Consider the following 11,300-nt stretch of genomic DNA (forward strand, 5'->3'; position numbering starts at 1 on the left):
GATTGACTATCCTATCTGACGAATGTGCTTCCTCATGTTCATCCTGGTGAATGGTGAGCCATCGTATGGTCCATACTCAAGCATTCTGGGGCCCCAGTACATATGGTTAGTCTAAAGAACAAGGTTCTGGGCTCTTGAAAAAGGATGAGCCCAGGTGACTATAACCCCCACCTCAGTATAAGACCAAAGACAGGGTATACCTGCGGGTTAGAATGCCTGGTTGTTTCTCAATTCCAGATTCACATGCTATTTATTATGCATTTAGGTTTTATCTGTATCTCCTAACACCTACGTCTTATCTTATTTCTGGATTTTGGCACAAGATTTAGTTCTGTTCTGCATGTCTAGGTTAGAATCCTAAAGAAGGCTGCGGAGTTAAAAGTACTGAAATGTGAAACCTGAAAATTTCCCAGAGGCAGGACCCATGGGGTCAGGCCCTAGGGGAGGAATGGGGACAGGAAGCAGGGCTCACTGGGGGTCAAGGTCCTACATCTGCATAACCCTTCCAATGGGCACCTTCACTTAAAGGGACGGAGACCAGATGGCCCCAGAGGCAGCACACTGAGGGCCCCCATACTCAGTAAACTCTATGTGCAGGTTGCATTCACTGCACTGAGGAGACGGGGCATGCAAGTAGAGGAAAGAAGGAATAGATGGAGGGTGAGAAAGGCCACGTGTAAGCTACTTGAGGCTGAAGGTCAAGGGTGAGAAGGAAGTCTGAAAGCTGAGAAAGGGCAGAGAAGAGGGAGTCCTTACTGATGGCCTGCTTTACTTCAGACTTGGGGCCGAGCACTGTCCCAGTGAATGCCCACAACAACCCTAGAAGCTGCAGGGATCAGTCTCCCCACCTTACACTTGAAGATGGCACAGGTCATAGACCAACTGATGGGTAAGCTGTGACACTGGCACATTCCTCTGAAGATGGCCATTCAGGAAGTATTTCCAAGTCCTGACCAGGATGGTGTGATTGTCACAGGCTGGCCCTGCAGCAGCAGCTCCCAAACTCCAGGGCAGGACCCACGGTAAGAGCATGACGAGCCCTTGAGTCCTGAGTGTATCTGTTTCCCAGCGCTGCTGTAACAAAGAACCACAGCTTTGATGGTTTAAAACAAAAGGCTCCAGAAGTCCATAGTCATGCTGTCAGCCAGGTTGCACTCCCTTCAAAAGGTCTACGGCAGAATTCTTTCTGTGTCTTCCCATTTCTCTTGGCTCCTGGCATTCCTGAGTGTGTGGCAGCCACACGCCAACCTTACATCTGTCTTCATGTCACTTTCTCCCTGTGTCTCTGTCTAGATGTCCCTCTCCTTTTTCTTACCAAGGCAGGACTCATTGGACTGAGGACATACCCTAAATTCAGAAGGACTTCATCCCGAGATCCTTAACGTTTGTATCTGCAGAAATCTTATTTCCGTATTAGGTCACATTTGGGTATGAATTTCGGGGGGACATTATTTGTCCCCCTACAGTGAGCATCCAGGAACTGGAAGTGAGAGGGCTGTATGGATCAGCACTCTCACAGGGGCCAGGGAAGGAAGCAGCCCAGGGCAGGGGTGGCCGAGAGAAACCACCCCATGACTACAACTTCCCATCAGTCATAATTATCTCTGATTTCTCTAACTGCAGTGCAGTTCTTTTTTTTTTATTTGGTGTTGCTGTTGTTGTCTGTCTGTTTTTGTAATGACGACATAAGTCCCCAAACAAAGGACACAGAGTTTAGGCCCTAGACCAGCACCCACAAAACAGGGCCTTCCATTCTTTGGATGTGTGTCGTGGTCCCTCACAAGGTGTGGGGGTGGAGAGAGGAGTGGCTGAAGGGACAGCCAGTGCCTCAGAGGGGACAAGGCATCACATGGGCCAGAGGGAGTGGATGGGGACAGGGGCATTGGGGGATGAGGTGTAGGGGGATGGGCTGCTGGCAGACAGGCTATTGGGGGACAGAAGGTTGTTCCAGCAGCGCTGTGAGGAAGGAGCTGAGCAGAAGTAGGGCAAATGTCAAGGTGCAGGTGGGAGAGGAGGGTTACCCTCACCAAAGAGAAATGGGGTCTGCGGGCTCAGTGGCTGTCATCTTGGGGGTGCCCAAAGCAGAGGTCTTAGCAGGTGGGAGGATGTGGGAGAAACAGCTGGTTGGCCCCTGGGGCTCACCCAGGTGAGGAAAGAAGGCATGTCCCCTGCAGGATGGATGACTCGATGCTGGAGACATAACAGAGATGGAGAAAGTTACAAGCTCCATTGGGTCCCCAATGGATGACTCGATGCTGGAGACATAACAGAGATGGAGAAAGTTACAAGCTCCATTGGGTCCCCACCCAACACCCCACTCGACCCAGGGAAGGCTCCTTTCTCCAGTCTTCACAGCCACACAGAATTAGTACTTGAGACCTCTGTTGAAGAAGCTCTCTGGGTGTGTCAAACTCGTTTTCACCAGGGGCCACATCAGCCTCGTGGTTGCCTTCAAAAGGCTGAATGTAGAGCTCCTTGCCCCTGGTTACAGAGTAGTTGCATTTATACAGTCCTAAAATTGCATTTGGCCCTTTGAAGGCAACTGTGAGGCTGATGTGGCCCCCTGGTGAAAGTGAGTTTGACACCCCTGCCCTCTGTGTATGACCAGGATGTCTCTTGGACAGACAGTTAAATGCCCTTGGCGTTTAACCCACAGGCTCTGGGAACTTAGGCTCTTCTGCCCGTCTCTTTCTCTAGAACCTAAGTGAATCCTTCTGGGACAATTCTGGGTATCCCACTCCCTCATTCTCAGGTGGAACTGAGCACAGAAGGGTTAGATGTAGGACAAGCATATCATTTATTGTACAAATGGGGATTCTGTTGAGAGGACAATAGCACAATGGGACAAGTGGAGTAAATCAGGATTGTCCTCATAAGTGGCCAGGACACAGGGACACCCCAGTTAAAGGGGCCCTGAGGGGGACTCTGGGTCCAGATGTATTCCTGGAAGGGGAGCCATTAAAGCAGTTCCTCATCTACTTGGGCCTGGGGAGCTGTCCCAGTCTCAGGCTGGTCTGAGGTTCATTCTATTAAGGAAATCTATGGGCAAAATGTAGTCCAGGACAAGTGTCACCCAGTGCAGGGGCAGAACATCCTTACTTATGGGAGAGACTTAGAAGTCAATCATCTCTAGAAGAATGCCTGGGGTACCCTAAGTTCCCGCAATCCCCTGAGGTCGCAACTGGACTCTTCATGGTAGAAGCCCAGGAAATGAACCTCAACCCAAATGGCCCTTAGAGATGTATCCAGGAACTCAGGGGAGGAAGGAGGCATCCAACTGGTCACGTAATAATGGGGACATCCTGGTTGGAGGGTGGGGGGGTAGGGGAGAAGGGATTCCCATGGGGCAGGGCTAGTCAAATCACTGTCACTTGCTCAGAAGAATTCNCGGGGTACCCTAAGTTCCCGCCATCCCCTGAGGTCGCAACTGGACTCTTCATGGTAGAAGCCCAGGAAATGAACCTCAACCCAAATGGCCCTTAGAGATGTATCCAGGAACTCAGGGGAGGAAGGAGGCATCCAACTGGTCACGTAATAATGGGGACATCCTGGTTGGAGGGTGGGGGGGTAGGGGAGAAGGGATTCCCATGGGGCAGGGCTAGTCAAATCACTGTCACTTGCTCAGAAGAATTCTCCTATCCGCATCAGTATCCACTAGAGACTGCAACCCTTCCTACTGCACAGCTCATGGCCGGGCTGTGCAGGCTTGGGCAGTGGCAGTGGGGGATAGATGAGGCTGGGACCAACAGAGACAAAGACTTTCTTTTGCTTAAGTAAGTGGAAGACAGAAAAAAAGGATTTTGATGATTATATAAAGAAGATGCGGTACATATCTACAAGGGAATATGAGTCAGTCATAAAAAGAAGAGTGAAATCTTACCATTTGCAACAACATCGATGGACCTAGAGGGCATTATGTTCAGGGAAGTAAGTCAGATAGAGGAAGACAAGTGCTGCTTGATTTCACTTGTATGTGGAACCTTAAAAAATAAATAAATAAACAAAGCAGAAACAAACTCATAGATACAAAGAGCAAATTGATGATTGCCAGATGGGAGGGGGATTGGAAATTTGGATAAAAAAGTTGACATGGATTAAAAAGACAAATTGTCAGTTATAAAAATAGTCACAGGGATATAAAGTATGGGGAATATAGTCAATAATCTTGTCATAACTGGGCATGGTGTCAGACGGGTACCAGACGTCTCAGGGTGATGACTTTTTAAGTTATATAAATGTCCAATCACTGTGAAACTAATATAACAATGCATGCCAATTGTAATTTAAAAATACATTAAAAAATAAAAAAGGATTTTGGAACAAGAGAGGTTGGGATAACAGCAAGGGACCCTGAAAGATACTAATATCTCCATTTTCTGCCCTGAGCTATTTCCCCATCTTTCTTCTTCCGTGGGCCCCAGAGAGTGGCAGCCTGAGTGACCTCAGCCCCTAGCAGTGTGTGCAAACAGAGCTCCAGATGTCCCATAAAGGAGAAACTTCATGAGGTCTGTCTTCGTAGGGGTGGATATGGGAACAAAGAACTGGTATAAAGCTATATGCATACAACCAAAATGCACTCTTACCTAGGTGTACTACATTTAGGGGTGCTGAGATGTTGGTGGAGACCTCGGGAATCGCACAAAACCCCAGGTCCCTTCTTAGCACTGCCACTGACCCAAGGACGAATCTGTGCTCTGCAGCCCCACTGACCTCTCTTTCCACTCTCATCACCATGTCCCCTTTGACCATGGTCAGATGGAAATTACCCTTCGCCACATAGGACTCACAGTAGAGAAAGCCACCAAGCCTGAGCAATGGTTTTAATTACAGTTCATCCTCATGACTTGTGGCAGACTCCCATTGCTTAAAGAAAGGTTATTTCTGGGTCTTGACACCCCATCACGGGAGGCACTATCCTACCCCATCACAGGAGGCATTATCCTTCCCAACAGAGCCCAAGACACAAAGCATTCCCTGCCTCAGTCTAGGGTTGGAAGTCCTCCCCTCCCATCGTGGGACTCCCTTCTCTTGCAGTGTGCTTGTGGACCTGGAGTCCCTGGGTTCTTAGTGCCTGCCTCTCCTTAAGATGTATGGTGACAATATTTGGTTGTGCCCTGAATCATGTCCCTCCAACAGACCACATATTCTCTACTTGACACAGCCCTTCACCCCATAGTTCTAGGTACATGGCTTTCTCCTCCATCTCTACCCATGGTCTTCATCTCTGTTGCACTTGGACTCCTTGAGGGCTTCTTGGGGAAGATGGGGTCCCATTGGTGAATCAATAGATTTACACGTGAGCGAGGAGGGCCTGAAAATGAGTCCCCAGTTGTGACAATTCCCACAGAAGTTCCATCAGCCTGCTCTTACCTACCTCAACTGTCTTCCCTAAGTACAAGGTGGGGTCTTGACAGGAATACTGCATCCTGGCCAGACTTGCTGACATGAGTGAACTTTAAAGCAGTGCCTTCGTAGTGATCCTGGGTATGACCCCTTCTGACCAGGACTAGGCTATTGCAGCAATGACACCTCGGCCCTCTGCACCCTCCCTCCCATAGTGGGACTGGATCCCGACTAGATCTTAGACTCATCGACACTCTGGTTGGTAAAGAAGCATAAAATGCAGAGTCTTGAGTCCCTCCCCAGAAAACCCTTGACTTGTCCAGTTAGGCCATGTCCTCCCTGGGTAGCTCTATGAAGAATCTGGCCTGATTGGGTGTCCATGAAACTGTGCAATGCCCTTCATTGGCCATAATTATACTCTTATGAGACCCCCTCCTAAGACGTCTCAAGCTAAGGGTCCACAAGTCTATGAGAGACAGAATGAGCAGAAGCCTTAAAAGCTTGAGTTGGCAGAATGGAGAAAGCATGTGCGCGACGGGTGAGAAGGTCACATAAAGAATGTGGACGTTACTGAAACAGAGAACAGGCTGACAGTGACCTGAGAGGCGAGGGAATTTCCGGGGAAAAGGGGAAGGGTTTGCAGGAACCAGTATAAAGGACACGTGGACAATAACAAAGAGGGGTGGAAATGAGAGGGAGGTGGGGAGGGCTGGGGGGTGGGCTGGGATGGGAGTAAAAGACAGAAAACTGTACTCGAACAACAATTAAAATTAAAAAAAGAATGTGGACTTTATGAAAGTTCACTTCTGAGGATGGGAATAAGTCACTCATGAGTAAAAGTGGAGAAAGCCACTAGGTTTCCAAATAACACCCTGGAACTATGCCAGATATCATTTAAGATAAATTCGCAGTAATGTATGTATACTAATATCGTATAAAGCAAAACTGTGAATTTTACAGAAACCTAACAAAATGCACACTGTCATCACTATCAATCAAAGCAGAGTCACGCATTCTCCTGTAATCCTATAGCAGGAGAGAAAAGGAGTGTAATTCGTGTTACAGAGACGGCATTGTGGTCTGTTCGGATTCTGTGCTGGTCTTTGAACTGTAACAGGGTGTTTAGGTTTGAAACTATGTGAAAGACACCAAATTGACTCTACTGCATTATTTTCCAAGTAAGACAGAAACTAATTAAATTTGAATTTCAACAATATCTACAACACATAGATGGAACAGTAGCTTTTAAAAATGAATATATATATATATATATATATATATATATACATGTATATACTTGAAGCATATATATGCCTCAAAGCCAAAAAGACCCAGGTTCAAGCCTTAGACATGCCACTTATCAGCTATGTGGCCTGGGGCAAGGGCCCAGCTCTAGGACACAGCCTTCCTTCCTACAAAACAGGCTGAGTGACCACCCCCACTTCACACGAGGTGATTTCATTTTGTTTAATCCACACACCAGGTAAAGCTGTCATCACAGCAACAATAAGCATCGGCTGCTCTTATCATCACCAGTATCAGCCTAAAGATTTTTTTCAGGTTGAACGTGTCCAGCTGTCTCACTTCTCGTCCCGTGCAGCACAGTTTTGAGCAGCCCCTGCCCTGTGCAGCCCAGCCGCTGTGCTCTGAAAACATTCTCTAAAAGGGTGGTGTCCTGGACCAGAGCCTCTGTACCTCCTCATTCTCAGTATCCTCTCCACTGGGCCATTAGGGCAACTCTTCACCCGCCTGACGCACAGAGCTCCCTTTTCACTCCAGCCCCTGTCTTGTTCACACCCACTGCATATGTGCACAATACATGAGCCGCGTGTTACCCTGGCAGTGTTCATGGGGTTGGCACTCTCTGTTTTGGAGGACGGCTGGGGTTGGGGAACACTTGTTCCATTGTATCGTACGTCTCCGGCCCGTCTCTCCACCCTATCTCTTTTCTGCAGGATTCTAATTGTGGTTCGTCCTATTAACCCCTCCAGCCTCATGCCTCCTCAGATGCCGTGGCCACGCGTTATTCATTCTTACACAAGTAGTGCATGAAATGTGTAGGAAGATCTCAGCTCAATGTGAAGCCCGAGTTCCCTGAACGTTGTCTGAGATCTGGGAGCTGCTGAGACACAGAGAGTGGCTTTTGGCCCTCCTCTGCCCTCAGCTGCGTGGCCCTGGACACCTCGTTTCTCTTCTTGAGGCTTCTATAGCCTCCCCTGTGAGGTGCAGATCGGGGGAAGTGATCTTTAAGCAACCTTCCACCTTGCTCTTCAGATTCAGCAATTCATCGATTCATCATCTGCAGGCCTCAAACCCCATAAGGAAGGCAATTCAGCTGGGGAATCTAAGCTCATCCCAGACGCAAATCACTCACACCTGTGACACAGCCTCAGCGGGTGACGATGGTGTAAGGGGGGACGGGGCTGACCCTGGGTCCCACACTTCCCCAAGACACCAACCTGGCACCCTGGCACCTGTGCCCTGACCCTCCTCTAGGAAAGAGCTCCAGGGCCATGAATGAGGAGATAAAAATCATCTTTAAAGGAGAATGGCCTTGAATCAAAGGCCAGGAAGTAAGGAGCTGGAGTTGGGGTCTCTCAGGAGACACCTGGGGAAGAAGGCACAGGGTGTCTGAAGCCAGCGCTCACTGGCAGCCTGGCTGTTTATCTCTGAGTAACATCAGCCCAGGGAATAACAGCCACCCACCTGCCCCTAGCACCATCTCGGGGACTCACAACAGGATGTGGTTTGACATTTACCAGATCCTGCCTCTGGGGTGCCTGTGAAAGTCCCTCCCTGCCACCCACCTTCTGAGCACCAGGACAGCCACAGCACCACATCCTGGCCCCCCCCTTCCGGTGCTGCTCTCTCTACCTGCGCCCCTGGCTAGCACCCCAGCTGTGCGAGGGGAGGAGAAGAGGGGGGTCTCTGGAGAGGCATCGGGGCACCTCAGTTCCAGCTGCAGACCACCCAGCCCCCAGCTCAACTTCTACACCTGCTGGAGGTCATGCCCCAGACCCAGGCTGCAGCGGGGCCCTGCAGATAGTGAGGAATGAAAAACACTGCAGTAACTGCTCCGACCCAGTTGGGGTCCCTTCTGGCCACACATCACATGGGCCACTCCCTTCTCCCAGGGGCCCCCTAAGTGCCTGCCCCCACCCCATGCTCACCCTCCCTCTTCCTTCCACTCATCTAATGAGAGCTGCTAATGAGTCACTGAAAAGGGACAGGGAGATAATGAGCAGACTGGAACGAACAGTCTGGGCTGTCTTGGTGTTCTGTCCTGACTGGGTTTCTTTACGTGTCACCCCCACTGCTAAGGCTGAAAGGTCTGGATGATGGGTGTCCTGTGCCATCTGGGTAAGAGGAGGAGAAAGACATGATGCAGGAGAGAATGGAAAGCCACAAAGTAGGACCACCCCCCAAAGGAGGGATCGGAGAATAACAGGATACAGAACAGGCCAAGCCTGCTTTGCTGCAGCTCAAAGTCTATCTCATACTCAACCCACAGCTTACAATCCCGGCCCAAACTAAAAAGTAGCCAATGCAGCGTCACCACCTTCCCACCCTGGGTATTCCCATCTTCCTCAAGCTTCCCAGAGGCCACAGACTTTCTCCCTGTACATCCATGAGCAGCTGAGATCCAGGCGAGAGGACTTGAAAGGAATCCCATGTGTGGGACTGGTTGTCAGGGCACACCTACAAAGTCAGAGCCAAGAGCCAAGAGCTACAAAGTCCTGTAGCTCTCCTAAAAAAGGGCGGTCTCATCTCCCCAAGGGGCAGATGAGATGGATGAATCAGGGCCGGAGAGAGTGTACCTGTGCCCCTCCTGCGCCATTTTGCGGTGCTTTCTCCTTTGTCTCCTGAAATGACGAGGATGGTCAATTTTTCTGGGTCATTGACACCATGGAAACCCACAAAACAGTGATTTTTTCATCCATGTGCCTCCAGAATTTTTAAAATCTGCAATACCTGACTCTTTAGGCAGGGGCACTGACCTCTTTTCTCCTGGATTGTCAAATTAAAAAATGACAACAGTGTGTCATTTTTTTACCATTCGGTGTGAATCAATCAAAATTTTACCTACTTTTTGTCAGATTGGCAAAACATATATTTTTGGTGAATCACAGAATTTTAGTAATCAGCGTATGTGTGCCTCGAGATGAAAAAGGTTGAAAATCGCTGCTATAAGGGAACAGGTCTGAGGAATGGGGCCAACAACATTGAGAATATTAACTTGTTCTGATGAATTTAGGTGGTTTTCAGCCTCTCCTTACCTGGTATTGCCTTCCTGTCTCTCTTTCACCCCATTCTGGGACCAGGACTATTTCCTGAATGCTTTTCTGGGACTTGCAGTGTTCACCAAGACTCCACATTGCCACTCAAACCAGTTCTCCTGCTGAGAGGGTCATTTAGCTTCATCTAAAACTAGCCTTCCGAAACCCTAAATCCTGCTAAAATTCTCTCTCATCCGTGAAGTTGCCCAGAACTTGTCTGAATTTCCCACGGGAATGAAAACTCTGTTTTACTTCTCCTATGGACCACACCTGGACAGCGGGGACCACCTGGATCAGCTAGGTGCACAGAGTCCCAAAAGAAGACACCCGTGACCAACATCTGAATGTGGAGGGTCTAAGTTTCATGGCTTTGTCACCCAACGATCTTTAGCACTTTAAAATATTTACTCCATGGTTTCCAATCTAATTTTTAAAAATACAAGTATTTCTTGTGAGCAAGTTGGAATTAAAATATCTCGTAAACTTAAAGAGAGGAAAGGAATATTTAGCTGTTGAAAATTAGGCCCTGTAATAGGGCTTTATAAGGTAAATGCCATTTCATGTAATATACTTAACAATCCCATAAGGGAAATTTAGATAATTAGCCCAAGGTCATGACAACTCATATATTTAGACTTGAAAATCCAGTGCCTTAAAGCAACAGAGGTGGTGAAAAGATCAGGGTGTCCAGGGAAGAGAAGTTAGACGAAGCATAAGGGATTTGGGGTGGTGGGACTATTTTTTGTGACTCTGGAGGTCAGGACAAGACGTGCTCTATGTGTCCAAAACCATATCAATGTACGGCACAGAGCAAACCGTGGACTTTGGTTGATAATAATGTGTCCGTGTTGGTTCACTAACAGTAACAAACACGGTATGACCATGTGAGATGTTAATCGCAGGAGAGACCAGGGAAGGAAAGGGACCTATGAGAACTTTCTCTCTTATCTGCTCAGTTTTTATGTTAATCTCAAACTGTCCTAGATACTGAAGTCTATTAGCTAAAAATAATCAGACAGCACTGCTTCCAGGCGGGATCTGTTTCTGCTTGTGTTTAAAAATCAGCTCGTATCCAAACATTAGCTGGAGGCTCTGCTTACTATTCAATGAGCTGCAAATACTTGCCTTTACTTCTACGGTCTCAGCACTACTGCTGGACTTAGCAGCTAAAAATCTGTACGCAGGAAAATAAACAACAAAGCCAACCAAGTGCCTTGACTGAGCCATGCTGTGACCCTGGCCAGCATCAACCTGAACATAATTCATTTTGATATTGAATCCCTGGGAGGGCTCAGAGGGCCCAGCACTCAATGGCTGCTTAATAAATTGTTGATCCCAGAGGTCCAAGGGGAACGCTTGGGCATCGTTAAACACTGTCTTGATACTTCGTGGCTCTGTCTCAGATTTTCCTCTGCAGACTCAAACGATACTGAAACCGAACCCATCTGAATTGCCGGAACAAAGTGATGCTAAAGACAGAGCATCTTAAGGCCTGTTATGCCCCCTCGTGGAGCAGAAGGGATCTGCAGAAAGAAAACCTTTTTTAAGAAAAAAGAGGACAGTGACTGAGTAATGAGGAAGCTCGGTTGCCAAGGTAACTGTGACATCTCTTTCCAGCCACCCCTTTCTAAGCCTTTCCTCCGCTTCGCTCCCATCCAAGTAATTTCTCTTTTTTAGGAC

This window comes from Sturnira hondurensis, unplaced genomic scaffold (assembly GCF_014824575.4).
Source record: "Sturnira hondurensis isolate 20B ecotype Veracruz unplaced genomic scaffold, ASM1482457v3 Scaffold0018310, whole genome shotgun sequence".
Classification (NCBI taxonomy): Eukaryota; Metazoa; Chordata; class Mammalia; order Chiroptera; family Phyllostomidae; genus Sturnira; species Sturnira hondurensis.